The sequence below is a fragment of the Homalodisca vitripennis genome, chromosome 2 (genome assembly GCF_021130785.1).
Source record: "Homalodisca vitripennis isolate AUS2020 chromosome 2, UT_GWSS_2.1, whole genome shotgun sequence".
Lineage (NCBI taxonomy): Eukaryota > Metazoa > Arthropoda > Insecta > Hemiptera > Cicadellidae > Homalodisca > Homalodisca vitripennis.
In genome coordinates, this window is record NC_060208.1 from 127467382 (window position 1) to 127486764 (window position 19383).

At 33.5% G+C, this 19383-nt stretch overlaps 1 protein-coding gene across 3 annotated transcripts in view; it reads right to left on the reverse strand.

Annotated features, from left to right (window-relative positions):
- The window catches only part of LOC124354706 (heterogeneous nuclear ribonucleoprotein K-like), a 94938-nt gene extending 82059 nt beyond the window's left edge, over nucleotides 1-12879 (reverse strand). For 2 of the 3 annotated variants that reach the window (XM_046805361.1, XM_046805359.1), the window contains exon 1: nucleotides 12719-12879. The gene's annotated coding sequence lies outside the window, so the exon portion shown is untranslated. The remainder of the gene's footprint in view (nucleotides 1-12718) is intronic. The other variant, XR_006921706.1, reaches the window with a different exon arrangement.
- Between the last annotated feature and the right edge of the window lie 6504 nt (nucleotides 12880-19383).

Genomic DNA, 19383 nt, shown 5'->3' on the forward strand with positions numbered 1-19383 from the left:
AGATCTGAACTAGCTCTAACGGTTCACACGCTATGGGGCTTTAAAGAAAAGCCTGCAAGGGTAAAAAAAGGGCAAGGTACGCAAATGTTTTTGGGGGGTTTAAAAGTAAAAAAATTACGGTTTTCAACTTTTTCCGGTGGTTAGAAGGTACAAGCCACGTGTGTGCAAAATTTAGTGTTTTCAGCACTTCTAGAAGTATGATAGAATTAAGTATTATTATATTTCAGTGATAATAATACTAATATTATGTTAATATTACTAGCTACGCCCCCAGGCCCCAGAGATCGGTGTTGGCAAATTCGGGGATAAGTGGAATTCAGGGACAAGTTAAGTCCGAGCATTAGATTATGGGTATGGGAGTTTAAAGTAGACCCCTTTTTATTAAATTTTTCCGATTTAACCAAAGTTAAATCAAAAGGGCATTTTGTGCCTGAACTTTTAAGAGATACGATAAAAAAAGACTGGACCTTTCTTGTTGGAAACGTAATTTTGTCCTTTGATTCCACCCTCAGATTTAAGCTAAGATGTCTGGTTTAGACACTACAGAACTTGGGAGAAGAGACTGCACTGGGCAGCTTTTATGAATTTTTAAGAGTAATTTCAATGTAGAATTTGCTACTATTAGATGTTTTCAAGGGGTTAGATGCACTATGGTAGAATTATACCAAATTTCAAGTCTCTAGCATATACCAGGAAATTCCGGAGGGGAGGTTAATGTTCATGCAGGTAAAAAACACATCATTCTTTACTGGATAGTGTTGTGTCTGTGCAATTAAAATACATAGAGAGCAATCTTTATAAGAAGAATAAGTATATCTGCTAATAAAAGATTTAGTATAATTTTCAGATTCAGCCACCATCGACTCGAGAAACAGAATTCTCACGTAAAAGTTACAAAATATTTGCTTTTAAACAGGTTTTGCGGCCAAACCATTGAGGATAGGGCAAAAGGTCACTGAACCTTTTTTGCTAATTTGATCACTTAATTTGCTAATTTGATGGGTCAATTACATTTGAGCTACGGCCATCCGTTTGGCCGCTATCGAACTCGAAACTGTTTTTAACAAAATAATGTCTGGCATGTCAAAAATGCTAGAGTTTTTTTTTTACTAAGAGAGAAAGGATAAAGTCACTGGATCTTTTTTGAAGTTCACTTCATTCCTGATCAACGATTTCTCATCAGATTCAAGCTAGCTCTAACGTGCGAAGGTAAAAAATATTTTCTTGAAATTTTTTTAGGGGTTTTAAAGTAAAATTTTCTGTTATTTAAGACTTTTCCTGTGGGTTATACAGCAAATGGTATCCACGTGCAAAATTTTAAGTTTCTACCACTTCTAAAAGTGGGTTAGAATTTGAATCTATACATCAGTGAGTGAGTGAGTTACAAATGTGGCTGTTTAGTATATACAATATTCTACACACACACACACACACACACACATTATTTGTTATGTTATTAACTCCACTTATAGGGTTATCTATAAAATATTAATGAAATGAAAGTAACTAAAAGAAAATAACTAACCGAAACACGTGTATGTCATTAAAGATTTTTAAAAGGGTTTTAGTTACTTTCATTACATTAATATATATATAATTTCAAAATATATATATATGCGGATACTGTATTTACATGTATTTTAATAGAAAATATTTTTTTTTTAATTATTATTGTAAATGAACATCATTTCATAGAAATTCAAATGTGCAAATCTTGTGGAGTTGGTAGTGTAATAAAATTTGGAATACATGATTGCTTAATTATGACAAACTTATTCATGTATATTCTAAAAAATACATGCCTCTTTAAGGTTGTTCCTGACATCTAAAAATCAAGCATAATTACCAATGTTCATGATTTTCAAGGCTTGTGGACACCCTGAAAATAACTTGACAGTGAAATTCAACCAATTAATTCCTGACAGGTGCTACAGATAAGCGAGGCTTGATCAAAATATATGCAAATTCATAGCGATTGGCCTCCTATGACATAATAAGCAGATCTACCTAATTTCAGACAGTAGCAAACAGCACAATAAGCCTCTTCCTAGAAGATTAGCTATATTGTTAAAACTACACAGTATTGTGGTAACCTGATTTAGTTGGTACTTTGGTATTATCCGGACGCTACTATTTTTGAAAGTTATTCTTACAGTTGACCTAAAAAATCTACATCACAAGTGCCTCTGGCCACCAGTGCGAACTCCTGTCACACCTGCGGTGCCACTCCACGCTTCCGGCAAAAAAGGAAAACATCCTCCAGATAGTACTTACATTCAAGCTAAGATCAAGTGAGTGCCCGTTTCTGCCCTACCCAAATTTCCTTAATAATAATCATACCTTAGAAAAATGGTCTCAAACAATTTAATATCACAGGTATCACAGGTGACTTGTTTGGTCACTTGTAGAAGGACCATTGTTCTGATTGGAGAACGAGAACCAAACTTCACTGAAAGAGACACTAACGAAATGTTTGTTGTGTTGAAGGGGATATAAGAATGGTTTAGATTCACAATTTGGTCCAATTTAAATTACTTATTTCAATAACTTTTTATTTATAAATTTATGTTGATTTTGGAATATTTTAAAATGGATCCGGCAGACTGTGCTACCACACCTAATACAACGTGTACTGATACTTAACAGCTGTAAACAGTCAGCTGAAGTTCATCAAACAGGCAGAAACATCTGTTTACATTTATTTGAGAAAATATTAAATTATTGTAAAGTGCTTGATCAGTAGTGTAATGTAGATTGCAAAGACTATTATCTAATTTTAAATCTAATTGACTATTACTATCCAATTCTAAATTTAAATTGCACCAATGATTAATACACCATTTAATACAATGGAAATATTATTTAAACGCTGTTATAAAAAGTATCTTATTGTAAAAAGCTGTGAATAATAAATAAAACACAATAAATACCGATGTTTTTTAGTTTTATATATGGTGTTATAAATTTATGACATAATTTGCTAATTAAAAAAAGTCAGCGATCACATCGGTTAGTAGAGTGAAACGCCGCCTACCGCATCAGAATACGACGATCCAGTCAGAAATTGCAGCACATAATGTACTTCACAATGTGTACCTAAAACAACCCGCCATTTCTGATTGGATAAACCTTTTGAGATGCGGTTTGCGGCATTCAACTCTACTAAGTGAGCTCTTTCAAATGAGGTATCACTCGACCCATGCTTTCATTTAAGATTTCCATGTTTTCCTCTGTGGGCCGTCCCCCCATGGTTGGCATGTCATGGTAATAGCAAGGAAAAATAGTTTACATAGCCATATGACACTATGCAAAGTCTATATATGTTATCTGCTATGGTTTGTAAAATATTAAACCGTACCCAGACTTTTCAAACATCTTGTATATATATTTTATATATATATATATATATATATATATATATATATATATATACATAATATATTTTCATATCACTAAATATCTAGTATATCCCTAATACCATTTGCAATTTATTTATACTTACAGCCATTAGAAAATATATAGTACTAAACGCACATAGCTTTCTTTCAAGACTATAACCTAGGTACTCAATACAAAGTAACGAAAATTACACATTTTCATGTGAAATTGAGGCCTAAAACTCATATTATTTAATTGCATTGTAGGCACATATTTGCAATAGATTCAAAACTAAAATGTAGTTCTATCATAATGAAAATGACAATAAAAATACAAAGAACCCGATTCACAGTGGTTTGACTAATTTGTTTACATCGGCAGACAATCACTCGGCTGAAACTTTTGTTGCTCGACAACAAACTTAGTAAATTTACTGTAAAAAACCGCAGCAATATCATTATACGAGGCGAGTTCAGAAAGTAAGTACCACTGAAAAAAGTAACCCAATTTTATTCCTACATAAAAAGTCCAAACCTTAAACTATTTTTTGACATAGTTTCCTCCGATGTTGAAGTTCAAACACTTGTCTTTAGTGGGTGATAAATTCGTCTATACCTCTTTGTAGAAGGATCCCGATGTAGCCAAGACTCCACAGCAGTTTATATGAACTGTTTAAATTATTTTGAAGAGAGGAAACCATTTGAGAAGCTTGTCGTGTTCCTCATGGAACACTCTGTATACAATGTGAGTTAAGAGTATACAGTCGGGGCCACCAAATTAGGCGGGTGGGTGGAATTGCGCCGTTGCCAGATTGTGCAAACATTGTGAAATAGAATAATCCCTGAATTGTATCCATTTTAGAGCATGATGTTGTTTGCTTTCTCCTGAGATTCTGATGACATCTTACAAGTTACAAAGATGAAAATCGTATTATTGGCTTCAGGAGAGACCGCTGATGATAACGGTATATACTGTTTGTATGTAAATACAAAAATGTAATTTTGAAATACTAAATACGGTACCTACAAACCAATTTTAATTCATTAACATGGTGTATTAAACATTTCAGTAAGCGAGGAAGTTATTTATTTTTTGGTTAGGAACATTTTTCCTGTGGCAAAGTTTTAGACAAACGTATAAACTTTATTTTTTGTTCCAACCAAATTTTTCTCAGTTTACTAACTTCGCTGGGAAATACGTGCAAACCTAAGTTATTGAAATCAAACACACAGAGCGATGCGTGCGCCGTGCGTATACACACAATTTCTACTCAACTTTTTTTTAATAGCAATACTTTACTTTCTATTATTTTTATCATTACTTAACTAGTACTATGTATTGTAACCATAGCGAAAATTAAATAAATATTTTAAGTTTAGTCAAAGTAACCATGCTTAAAACAGTCTGTTTTGCCTTCCTTAGCAAAATTATTTTAAATATAAACATTTTAAACACGTGTAGTAATAGAAATAATAAAGAAACATTTTTAAGTAATTATTTTTAAACAAGTGACATTGTTAGTACTTACGATTACAAAATCACAGTGAAATTATATGTCAGTCCGTGGTTGATTTGATCACTTGGTGGTTCCGAGTTACTTGCTTTTAATCTTTGTCAATGTCACAGTCACTGTAGCTGTTTTCACTGTCTGATGAGTCGTCTCTAAGGTTTATAATAAATGGTTCCATTATGTCATCTTTAACAATTTCTTTAGCCAAATCGTCAGACTGCAAATTCTCACTGTGTCTCACACAATGTTCCCAATTGACAGGGTGACGTTATCTATAGCTTCTGAAGTGAGTTTTTCAACATCTGCTAATTTGAAAGTACTGTTTCTTGTAGCAACTTCTCGCTTGACTTGTGCCCAGATAAGTTCAATCGGGGGGGTACTGGCAGTGGTAAGGAGGCAACCTCACCACTTCATGGCCCCATGACACGCTAGTTCGTCAAGCTCGTATTTTTTGTGTTGTCTAAAAGGTATCACTTTTACAAGTAATTCCGCTTTAGTTTCCTTGTCAAGAAAATCAATATTTTTTCTATTTAACCAGTCTTGTATATCTTTTTTCTTCCAGTTAGATGAGGGAACTTTGTCAATTTGTGCAGAGTGGTAGGGTGCATTGTCCATAACGATGACTTGTAGGTTTTTCCAAACTTGGTAGATCTTCACAAAACCACCTCTTAAATGATGTATGATTCATTTCAGCATGATAGTCTGTACCGGTCGTTTTAGATCTAAAAACCCATTTGCACTGTGGAATAAATCCTTCTGAATTTCCTGCATGATTTCCTATTAATCTACCACCTTTCCCTGTTGGCACTTTCAAACCACCACTTTTGTCAGAATGCTGCCAAATGAAACGTTTTGTGTGACTTTGGTTTACCCATGTTTCGTCTAGATACACGCGATCAACGTTTTCATCCCGTACAGATTTCATTTTCCTTAAAAATTGTGAACGTGCAACCACAATATCCTGTCTTTCCATCAAAAATTTACGACCATCGTTTGCCTTCTTAAACTTAAACCCAACAGTGTGCAATAGTCTCCTAGTTGATCGTACACTTCCCTTGTATTCAATTTTTTCCTCAAGTTTTATTCTCACTTTTTCAGCTGTTGGAAACTCACCTTGGTCATAAAACTCCAAAATTGTTCTTCGAACCAGATCACAATCAAAGTCACTCAAAACAGTCAGTTGTTTCTCTCGTGAATATTGTTTTCTTGGGGACTAGAAATCACATGTTGGTGACAATTTTTGTTCCTGGACACATCGTTGAACAGAACAGAGACTTAATCCACACACTTTTGATGTAAGTTCTTGACTTTTCTTAAAGTTAATTGTTCCAAGAACACCAGGATCAGCTAAACCTTTCAGAAAATTCAGAACGTTAACTACAACACATTTAGTTTGACTATTTAAATCACTTTTTTTAATACCCTTTAATCGTCTCCTTTTCACAGGTGTTTTTTTTTCATTTCTACCAGCTTTCTCCATTTTCAGTATGTAACTACACTCACTAACTAGTCAGACAGTACAATACGACTGGCACTGGCAGGGTGGCGTGTGGAAGCTGCAGCGTCGGCGCGACACTTGGACTAGGCAACAATGTGCACACAGCGTTGCCAATTTGTGCCTGAGAGCGACCGATTCTCGACCTTCCTCCGCTTCACCGGTCCCATACGTGGCAGCAGCGCAAATCCACCCACCCGCCTTATTTGGTGGCCGTGACTGTAGATACACTCTGTTTAGTTTTGATGGATAAAGATAGAGGGATGGAACTCGGGACGTCTTTCTAGGTAATACGAGGGCCATCCGGAAAGTAGTACCCGTTTGTGAAATAAAGACACAGAAGTAAATATTAACAAATATAAACATTTTTATTGAAAAGAGCATACCTTAAACTACTTCTCCACATAATCTCCAAGCAAATTTAAGCATTTGGCATAACGTGTGACGAGTTTTTGTATTCCAGCGTCATATTCCTCCGCCGCCAGCCGATTGAAATACGTAGTCACGTCTTCTTTAAGTTCTTCATCGCTGTCAAATCTTTTTCCCGCCAAAAACTCTTTAAGTTTTGTAAAGAGATGAAAATCTGAAGGGGCCAAGTCCGGGCTATACGGTGGATGGTCGAAAATTTCCCAATTGAATTGCTGCAGAAGTTGTTGTGTTATCCCCGCTGCATGAGGCCTTGGTTTTGTGCTTATCTGTAAGCATGCGAGGGACCCACCTTGCACAAATTTTTGAATAATGCAGATGGTCTTTGACAATTTCATGAACAATTGTTCGAGAATCATTAGGGAAATGTTCACAGATGTCATCAATTGTGATGTGCCGATCGTTCCTCACGAATTCGTCTACTGACCTCAGCAGTTGATCTGTAATGACAGATGGTCTCCCTGAACGCTCATCGTCGTGTGTGTTCCCCCTCCCCAAGTTGAAATTACGACACCAGCGCCGAACAGATGACTCTTCCATCACATTGTCTCCATACACTTCCTTTAATTGGCGATGAATATCACAAGGTCGAACGTTTCTTGCGTTGAGAAATTTTATTACAGCCCTCACTTCACAACTGGTGGAGTTTTCAATTTTTTTTAAACATTATGAACTGCCACAGAAACAGCACAGGCAATGCTAGCGTCACGGAACTTGTAACAGAGAAGGCAGACAAGCCACTGAAGCGATCTGACCTTGACCGGCAGCTACTCACATTGTCAGCGCCTCACGCAACGGAAACGGGTACTACTTTCCGGATGGCCCTCTTATAAGTGAAATTTTTAGTCACTGTTACAATTTTGACCATTTCTCCAAATTGGGATTTAGGGGGGGAGTCTCAAACTGTTTAAATGTGAAAACCCATTTCTAATGGCTGCAAGTATAAATAGATTACAAATTAATGGTATTGATGATATACTAGAGGAGAATTTTGTTTTAAAGTCGATTTGCCTCCTAAACCTGATGTTTAGATGTCCCTAAGAATAGAGATGATGGCGATATATCATGGAACTGATTATGAAATTGATTTAACCTACATATACCTGCTCAGAAAACAGAGTAGGCTTCAAAAAAGAGAAAATATCCCTATGAAGTCATAATTACACAATTGTTGAGAAAATTTATCCTGAATTCAACCATTGTGAGTCCACTTTGGTTTCTGGATGTAAAATTGCTCAACCGCCTACACCTAAAAACCACACAAGCCCATTGAATTATCCCAGTTATATTTTACCAATGAATTAATCTGATAGTTTTGTCACTATTTGTTGCCTGTAAATAACATAAAAAGAGTAATTTGACATAGGCATTGCATGTTTCATAGTTTGACTTTCATTACATTTGTTTTATGGATATAAAAGAAGAAACACTAAATTTACTTTTAATAAATTTTAATTTTTACAGTTTATTGGAGCAGACACATTCAATAAAACAAATATGATTTGAAATACAGCAGCTTTAAAATATACATTAAACGGGACTTTGGTTTAAACCTCCAACTGATGACCGACGGCACTCCGTTGTGAACTGTCTATACACATCATGAACAATACCGCTTGTGAACCCATAAAGACAGCCATCGGTCAACTTTCCGCTACAATTACGCGAAAAACCGTTCTAAGTTATTAAGATGTAACTTGCACCAAATGAATCCTCTACTCATTAGTTACTAGGTTATCATGCTAGTTGTATATAATTGATTGTTATGTTGAGAAATGGGCGATCCTCTTGGTTCAAATGTTATACATAAACTATTGGATGATGAAAATATTACTTCTAATAATGAACGTGACATGTCGGCAAATGAAGTGATGATATTTATTTCTTTGTCAAATTTGTTGTCAGGTAGTCTGGATGATTATGAACCGGTAAAATGTGTGTTTTGGTTGTAAACAAATCAATAGTAACAGTGACAACAATTTCATCATTATGTTATTCCTCATGCCCAAAGGTATATGGAAGGAATTCCTCTTTTAATCAAACACCAATATGGATACGCGTACATACTCAGGAGGATTAAAAACAACAAATTATCTTTTCAAGTTTAAATTTTAAAATAAAAATATAATGGTGGAACCAAAACTTTTGTTTTTTAACTTGTTTTACTCTATATGTAAAGCCTAATTTTATAGAAAAAACAATGCATTATTATGTATTTATTTACTTATTATTATGTATTATTATGAAAAAAATAAAGTATTTTTTTCATAATAATATGAGTTGGTTTAAAAAATAGAATACTGTACTTTATCTGAACATTTAAATACAACCAATTAGAGAAATTAGCACTTTTTAATGAGTCCCGAAAGAGTGAAATTAAACCTTTTGTCTGTGGTACAATAAGCGCCCACACCCACAAACGACTCAAGGAACCAAAATATTTATTAGGAATACAGTAGAGTCTCAGTAATTCAAGTCTTTATAATTGGAGCTTCAGTGTAATTTGAGGTACTGAAAATGTATGTGGTAAAAGAAAAAATTATAGAGCAATAAATAACGTGCATATAATGTTTGTAAATGGTGCCTTCAACTTGCAAATGCTGTTGAAGAAATGTGATGATTGGGTTGAAGAGTGCATAATTCCCCCGTTCAGTAGAGCGCATAATTCGTTAAGCAACTTGACTAGTGACTTACATGACGAAGAAATTGTCCAAGAGACTGTACTACCAATGACTCACAGGGAAGTCTACCAGCGCTAGACGAAGCTTTACGCTATTTAGAGCAACAAGCAAAAGCAACTGCAGCTGACACTATATTACTTCAACACTGCAGGATATTGCTATTCGCAAGTACTGCAATGTAGTGAAAAAAGCAGTTTTTTTAAAGTAATATTTGTCTACTATACATAAAATAACATCCATTGTCCTGTCTCTTTTATACTTTTGTTTCAAAATAATAAAATCATTCATTACTTAATCAACACATTAATTACAAACAGTGGTTTTAATTAACAACCCATTAATCATTAGAGGTAGTCTAGTCAGTCCGAGTTTGTAAATCATTCAACGTAGAGTCATTCCAGTCTACCTCGAATTACCAGGAGTACTATACTACAACTAACTTACTGAATACAAAAACGTTCTATAATTAGTTATTCAAAATTAATTATTGCCAGCTATTTATAATTTATTGAATAACAATAGTGTACCAAATCAATTCAAACAAAGTAAAATTATTTGTATGGTATCTGAGTAATGGCCACAACAAAAATGGCGATAAACATGTGTTTTGTGTCACAAATTGGCAGACACATTTAACTTATACTTCAAAAATAGTAAAAATAACTAAATTTTACATTGCTTTGATTTTTTACATTTGATAAATACACATTACCTACATATTTTTTTAAACCATCAACACGTTAGCTTGTATGTATTTCTAAACTCAGTTAAATAGGAGGTATCCTGTTAAAAATGACAAAAATGTAGAGGTTTTGTTATATGTTTATGAAATTTTTTTTTTCAAGTTATCCAGTTACATTTTATATTTTTTGGATTGTAATGAAATGGGCTTTAATAATTAATAGGTTAATAGGTAACAGCCAAGGCCATTTCGTGCAAGCAATGAGACTAGGAATGGAAATATTTTACTATGGAATGTAATTATGCGATGTAAGTCTTACATTAGGTTATCCTAAATATGTTATTAGTAGTACTAAAGTTAAACATTACCTTTACATGCACTCAAGTACTCTGAGCTTGAATTTGGGGACTAATCTTAACACTTTCACTGCAGACTTCATTTTACGTCACTCATGGAATTCTATAGATTGCCGACAACAATTGACAGCACAGACTTTTCCAGTAATAAAAATGAATTTAAACGTATTTTGACTTCGGCATTGATAGTCATTCGCTATTTCCACGTTTTTATTTCTTACTCTATGAATTATGATCTATAAAATATTGTTGCCAGTCATCTGGAATATCGGAAAAAAGTTGTTTGTTTACGAACTTGTTGTTTGTCGAAGTTCTGCCAATTCGTCATTGTCTTATTGTTTTGCTTGCTATTACTTTAGTTTATAATGATTGTTTTGTGAGTAAATACAATGGATTGTGATAGTATTGAAGACAATCAAGTGCTAGAAGAATTACTCAGATTTTCAAGTTACAGTGAAAGAAGATTTATTAAAAGATGACAAATAAAGATCCTGATTTTACTATCCATGGAATTGCTGATTTTTTTTACTCTAATAACAAATATAAGCAAAATAGGAATATAAACTTTTATTCTTGTGTTTTATAAATAACTGGTTTCTTACAGAATTGTATAGTTTATTGTTAGAATATTATAGTTTTATTCTTTTAATATTCTGATGGCTCTGAAACAAGTGGGTTAGAACTTCACACTAAACAAAAAATGTAAACGCAAGTGGATTTCTATTTTAAAGATTTGTAGTTACATTTGTATGTACAAGAAATACATGCATTTGAGATTATTACAGAAAATAATACAACTTTGTTTAACAAGTTTCAGCACCATAGTACTTATAATTACAGAACAAGGTAAACTTGTCTGATAGCATTTAAATTGGTTTAATCATGATTTAATATTACTAGTCATTTAAGTGTTTGACACGCCATACTGCAGCCGATTTATCAGAATAATGTTTTTATCCAAACCTCTGAAAATTTCAAGAATATTGACTTTTTCCTCTATGATTTTTATAGCAATTTACTGATTATTTAAATTTTAATTAATTGTTCAGTTGATTTTTGCTTAGTATATGTGTCAGAACGATATTGATTTAACCACTAGCAAACCCATAGCACAAGACAATCAGCTGTGTAAAGAAATGACATCAGATGTTATACATTATCTGTTTGGCCAGATATTGCAATATAAACCAAGGCTGTGTAAACCAATACATTACACATCACAAATTACAAAATTTGAACTAACAATGGAAAATATTACAACATAAAAGTTAGACTAAAATCAACTTAATAGGCCTATATCAGTGTAATATGTTTACTTTAACAGCTCAAATTATTTATAGACATCTATTTTAAAGTTTTCTCATTGATTTGATCAATATTTCAAAACATTTAAATGAAAAATTAGTAAGAAAAAATATATAGATGGAACTAGCCTACTTGTCACGAAATGGTTCTGTGGTCAAACTTCTGAGCTCAGAGTAGCTGTCACATAACCTTTCTGTGATACAAGGCCAATTTGTTAAACTATAAGTTATTTAGGTATAAATAAATCCAAACTATACTGTAATTTAAAATGCCTGTAGCAAACACTACTTTGTTACATTTTTGGCTCTGTAGTTTAGATAATCATAAATATTAATGATTCCTTTACATAGTGGTCATTTATTGTACTGCAGTCATATTTTAAGCTTGATAAAAAACCAGTTCTGCAAATCGTACAGTGGACAACCTAGCCTATTGTAGTGTAGTTGAACACCGACTGTGACAGATATCTAGTGCATTATGAGGCGAAGCAAGTTTATTCCAATTTCAGCAGTAGTTATGCCTAAAAAGTTTAACACGTTAATGGGCTTTTAATCATTAATCTTCCTACCCTACTCCACTTTTTGAATCTATGTTCTATCATATTTGAATCCAGGCTAAGTTTAAAAACAATAGGGCTACCTATACTGGAAAACTGTAGTCTGCATTAATATCTGACAGCAAGTAAAATGTTTCCTATGGCAATCACGACCTACTACTAAATTTAAAAAACTAATTACAGGCAACTTCAAAAAAACCAGTGATTTCTTATGAAGAGCCATTTTGATTTACCAAGCCGCCCGGTTTGTTGAGAATGAAGACTATAAATACCATCGAAATAATGACTATGCAAGCTTAAAAATAAATAAGGAATATGCATGCACTTACCTCGCCTAGCTGGCTGCTAGATATATTTTGTAAAATTAAGAAAATAAAAATTAAATAGCAGAAAGATTATCACACGTGAAGTCGACTTAGTTCTCAGGGCATAGAAGACTCATAGTAGGCGGAAATGGCGTCCAAGATCAAGCTTCTTGCTAACGAGCGGGAGTGGCATTTGGCTTCGTATTTTCAACATCGGAACTGGCTGTGAAACAAAACCGTTATAATTTCTTCGACAAGAATAAAAACATACTATACAAATAGTGCATTTTATCAAACAATTTATTTATTTCAGAAAAATGAAACTATTTTAATGGTATTAGCAATAAATAAACATTAACACAACAGTATTTTTATTCATAGTACAAGCTATTTTACAATATTAATTAGTCATTAACTTTAATAATTGATAATATCTAGTAAATAATCACAATATCTACTGCATATAAAATAATATACAGTAACAATACGTACGGCTTAGTTTTACGGGCTAATAACAATAGAACAATACTAATTCATAGTGATTTTGAATGAGAACAACCATTTACATAAAGAAATTACATATTTGAGCATTCAAAACATTAAGTAAATGTTGTTATTTAAAAATAAATAAATTAGATAACAAAAACGTGTATATAACGTTGCTAACTTTAGAAAAAATAAATAACCTGGAAAAAATAATCATCACAATTAATGTTCATAGCTAAACAAGACAAATTAAGTGGCCATACTAGTGAGATGTAATATCTCGGCCAAGCATCTAAGGGTCTGCTTATGATATGGGAATAAAGTTTAAAACTGCTCTATAAATAACAGTTCTTTCAAATCCATTAATGTTACACTTCAAAAACTCTAATTTTAGTGTTCTGTCACCTCTTCATCATACACGATCAATGTACTCACCAAATTCGATCACAAGCAAAAGATTTGTGGTGCATCTTTCCACTTGATTGCTTTCTTACGATTCAACACTGTATAGTTAGCTGAGCGAACAAAGCATATCACTAAAATTATCATTATTGTCTGTCTTTCAGCATGATATCTTGAAAAAACTGACCTAAAGACTTGAAATTTTCTATGAAGCTTCATTTCTGTATAGGTAACACTGAATGAATAGTTCAATGATGGTGTGTATCAATGTTTGGCCACAAAATGCGTTTAAATGCATAATGTTTTTAATTTTTATGTGTGAGTTTTGTTTCCGGGTATGACAGTGGCAAACCGTTGGCCGAAGCTCAATCCTAAATATTTATGGGGATTAGCAGATGATTTGATCTACAAAAGAAGACATGTGGATATTTGTATTATCTCTCATGGCCAGGCCAAAAAAGCTCGCATTCCTTAGATTCTATCGATTTTCATATTTAAAATAATGAGTTTTCCTGATAGCAGCTAAATGAGTAGGTGTGTCTGAAATCTAGATTTCTGTCTGTTAGAAAATATGGCGATTAACAAATAATTCCCATTATACGTTTCTCATATCTGTAACAATTGACGGTATGACAACGAACTTAAATAAAATAAAAGTAGTAGATGGGGATTGAGAGATTTTAGAATACCAAACATTCCGAAGATATAAAAGTGATAAATTACTATTTTGTCACAAATTTACTTTTTTCTGTATTATTAAATCAAGACAGTGTGGCCTTACTATTATACACGTGGTAGATACTGACAGATGACTTTTTTTTAGTTTTCCTCACCAAATGTTTATGCAATTCAAAATAATTTCACGAACTTAACCCCCTGGTGAAAAACCGAAATGCATATCATTAATCTACTCGTATAAGGACATACATAGTACGAAAAGCTTCCTTTCTCACTGCCTACCCAATTTAACTTCTGACATAATTTTATAAACTTAATCTCCGGTCTTACCCAAATTCCGTTTATTTCCGAATTTTACCAACATCCCACTTAGGGTACTAGATTCGTAGCCCCTAGCGAGCCGAAATTGTATATATATATATAATTTCAATAAACATTGAATCGCAAAAAGTACTTGCTCCGCCGGGAGTCGAACCCGGATCTCTCACTTGCCGGGTGAATGTGCTACCATTACACCACAGAGCGCTTACTGTACTTTTTCCGATTCAATTATTTTGTATTTGGCCGTATCTGTCACATATGCGTTTAAATAAGCAAACTAACATATGATCGGAAGACCAAATACCTGTCAAACGACTTTTATTTACATTAAATTGTATAAATGGCAATAGCCTTATTTAATTTCAATAAACATTGAATCGCAAAAAGTACTTGCTCCGCCGGGAGTCGAACCCGGAAAGTGAGAGATCCGGTTCGACTCCCGGCGGAGCAAGTACTTTTTGCGATTCAATGTTTATTGAAATATATATATATATATATATATATATATATATATATATATATATATATATATATATATATATATATACTCATGAAGGGCTGAGAATCCTACAACAGTCTAAAGTGTTTATTCCGACCGTTACTATTCACGTTTAGTCTAATGTAACTATGGTGCTACAGTGTGGAAATGTAGCTATTTCCACATATATATTAACTAGTATGTAAACATACTCACGTTAGTTTACAAACTACTTCGTTCAATACCATCTACTACCGGTGCTTATATTCTTTTTCCGGTGTAGAGAAAATAGTGGAAATTTTTGAAACTAAGTTTAATCAACATACAAAAACGTTAGTTTATTATAAGTTTTGTTTTTCGGTCCCTAGTTTGAGAAAGAATGGTTTATTGAGGCATGTTAGTATCCATCCCCTGGTTTTATCAAATCACAGTAAAAATGTAATATCACGTCATGGAAGCAAACCAAGTTACGAGTATATTATGTGGAAATATTCACACTTTTGTTCCTTAAGGTGGATTTTATAACAGCATTTAAATATTTCCAGTGCATTGGATGGTTTAAATTCATCACTGGTGCTATATGTAGAACAAATTAAATAGTAACTTTGACTTTTAAATCTCTGTATTACACTAATGATCAAGTAGCGTTTAATAATTAATTTTGATATTTGTTACAATTCAATTTCAAAACGAAAAATAATTGTTGCTCATTACAAGTATGTTTTCGGACCAGTTTTAGTTTAGCTTGTAACCAAACTAAATTGATAGATCATATTTAATTAAATACCACCCTTCATTCGACACATCAGAAGACCCTTTATGATCGGGAGATAAATCTGTGAGCGATGTGTCAATCTTATGACAAATAGGCCTAATCCATCCTAGAAATATAGTTTGATTAATATAAAACAGAGGTCATCACCGTAAACTAATCCTCTTGCATTGAGTAAAAAATCAAAGCAATCGATGTGTTAAGTATTACAACAGTGTAATTGAAATACGCGCACTGAGATTTCAGTGTAACTTTTGAGCGCTCGGGCTTCTTATACCGATCTCAGGTGGCGGACCCGGCTTCAAGTCTCGCAATGTATGGGTGCATGCAATGCCCAGTGTATGTTATTCTGTGGTAGCTGGTCACAGCCTTTAAGTTGTGGCGTTAGAGCTGATGAAAAATAAAACAGTTATAAGCCATGGCCGCTCTTGTGGCTCGGCGATCTGAGAGGATAATCACATTAGTTTAAATGCCGATCGCAAAGAGTTAACTTATACATTCTATAAACAAGCTGTCATTTTAGAAACCACAACTTTACGAAAGACTTCTCTATATTCTCAGAAACATTTTTGTCCATTAGTCTACGATTGCAAAATATATGACTAATAACTGGTAAATGTGTTCAAATCAATGAAAAACAAACTAGTTTCACCTTACTTCCCGATATTACATACAACTGCCTTTTTTAGATAAAAACGATGTATTTCACCGTAACCAATTCGGATTAATTAAAAAAAGTCGACAACTGTGGCTATTCACAATGTGGTTTCATTCGGTTTGCAAACTCGTGACATTGAAGAATGAGCTATGGGATCCTTTGTTATCTAATGATTAACTTCAATACGGTTGATACTCCTACAAAAATAACCATTTGGGATGAGAAATTTCCCACTCTTGGATCTCTTCATATCTCAGGAGAAAGGCTCAGTCTGTTTTGAGTTCCTTTCAGAGAATTTACAGGTTGAAAAAGAACTGATCAAATAAAAGAAAATAAGGTAAGGAGTTCCTAAATGGTCAGTCTTGGGTCCTCTACTTTTTCTCCTTTTAATTAACAACCTGCCATCTTGTATTGCTGGTATCAATGCCAAAGTCTCCTGTTTATAGATGGCACTTTTATTTCCATGAAGGCTCAGAGAAGAACCGACCTTGAGATTTTTGGTTCTAGAGAAATCAGTAATTCAATACATTGTTTCAAAGAAACTGACCATTGCGCTGAATGGAGAAAAATCTCAAGTACTAGATTTCTGTATCTATGGGTTGATATGACCATACATGTCTTATGTTGTGGCCATTTGGGGGTTGAATGTGAACGCACTAGGCCAATATTCAAACTTTAACATATGGCATTGAGAGTAATATTCAGGAAACCACACCAATCTTCCAGTAGGCCAATATTTTTCCCTAACCACCCATTTACATTTTGAGTTGTATAATCTTTGTGTGTAAACTCTTCTTTTGAACAGTTGCACTTACAGTGTCCAGGAATATTTCAATTCTATTAAGGTTACCTGCGATTCTACGATTCCATTACACATTATAATTAACCTGCACATAATTGTGGCGGATCCCAAATAACCCTCCGATCATCCCACTGTATATATATATATATTACTTTGGCCAAAAAGCAATATATATATATATATATATATATATATATATATATATATATATATATATTACTTTGGCCAAAAAGCATTTATGATCGGCCCCAGTTATCTACTTCCAGTCTTAGATATATCTAGTGCCATAATTTTTACGTCTTCTTTCCCAATCAAAATTATACATATATTCATTAAATTTGTATAAGTGGCAATAGCCTAATTTAATTTTAATAAACATTGAATCGCAAAAAGTATGTTTTGTGTGTGTGTGTGTATATATATATATATATATATATATATATATATATATATATATATATATATATATACAAACACACACACACAGGTTTGAGAAGCCTACTTCTGTCAAAAGACAGCTAAGATATGAGTTTTATAACAGTCTTTAAATTGATAATAAAAGTGAGATAAGAGGAAGTGTTATTAATATCTAGCTTACTATATACATACTTGGGTCAAATTAGTATGTTTGTGCTGTCATAAAGCAATGTTTACATAGAACAGTTGATTACATATTTAACATGATCTTTCAATTTATATTTCACAACTTTAGAGACTGAGATTGAATTTTTTGCTACTTTAAAGTTCAGAGGGGCATAGCCCAGAGAGATTTTTTAATTAAAAATATACGTATATTCATACCAGAGAAACCTTAGGAATTTTCATGTAAAATTTCAGTACATTCGGCTGAATAGTTTACGTGTGAAAGCAAAACAAGCAAAGGCACTTCGTCTTGACAAAATTTTAACAGCCTTGTTCAAATTCTCAGCTATCTTTTGATTAATTTTATCCAATACCTTTTGGCATTGTTGTCTAAATGTACATTTGCTTCCGTTGCTTTCACAACTTCGAAACATTTCTTTGTTTAAAATCTAACGCCAGATTTTTTTATTTCACAAAAGTTTGGTAATAAAATTCTACTGTTTAAAGTGTACTTAGAGCAGAAGGCATTTTTTTTTGCCTGACAAATTTTTTGATTAAGTTTCTAAGTATAGAAATTGACCTAGAGATTTTAGAAACTGAAAATTTCTCAAGACAGGTTCAGAAACCGTTGAAATTTATTTAGAAAATGCCTATTTGCATATAATGAAGATATTTTTAAATCTGCACATTTTTCCCATGGTACTTCCTTAAAAACTTTCAATGCTCTCATACTTATTGGCCTGTGTTGTATTGTACTGGTCTCTCTACTAACCCTCACAGCATGTCCTGCTTCATCTTCATATTGAATTCCTTGGATAATACTAATAAGCCAGCACAGTAGAAGAGGTCATGTGCCCAACTTTTTTGGTTAAAAAGTTTTCCCTGACATTTTTATAAATTCCCTAAATTTCCACGTCATGTTAATCCTGTTTAATGAACAGGTGTTTCTGAGGTTATGACTTGGACCAGTCAACAGAATTCGCTAGATGCGTTATGTTGTGAGAGTTCTTAGATTTGAACGTCAAATAGAATGGTGTACATCTATTGTGAAGGCTTGTCCTTGGAGTATTTTCTCCCAAACATCGTCTCCAGGAATAGGATGGGTGCTGGCTTGTTTTCATCCTGTAGTAGATGATAAAACTTTCAATTGCTTCGTGGTCTCTCCTGTACGGGGTGTTGTTTCCCACAAAAACAGATGTCACCGCTTTCCTTCACAGGGTTTCCACTATGTTTTAGTTTATTAGAGCATGTGCATACCACTATCAAACGTGATCTCTGTCTACTGGAGTATTTGTCCTCACACACACCATGGTCGGGAACTATACTTCATCATCCTCACTACCAACTACTACTGAGTCTGTTCTTCACTTAGTAATGACCCATGTTAGGCTTAGTTTCTTTTGTAAGTTCTCTGACATTATTATTAAAAGCTTTCACGTCACAACCATTTGCCCTCTTGGGAGCATCTTCTGAACTTTACTTACACCCACAACTATGTCTCATTGCGAGC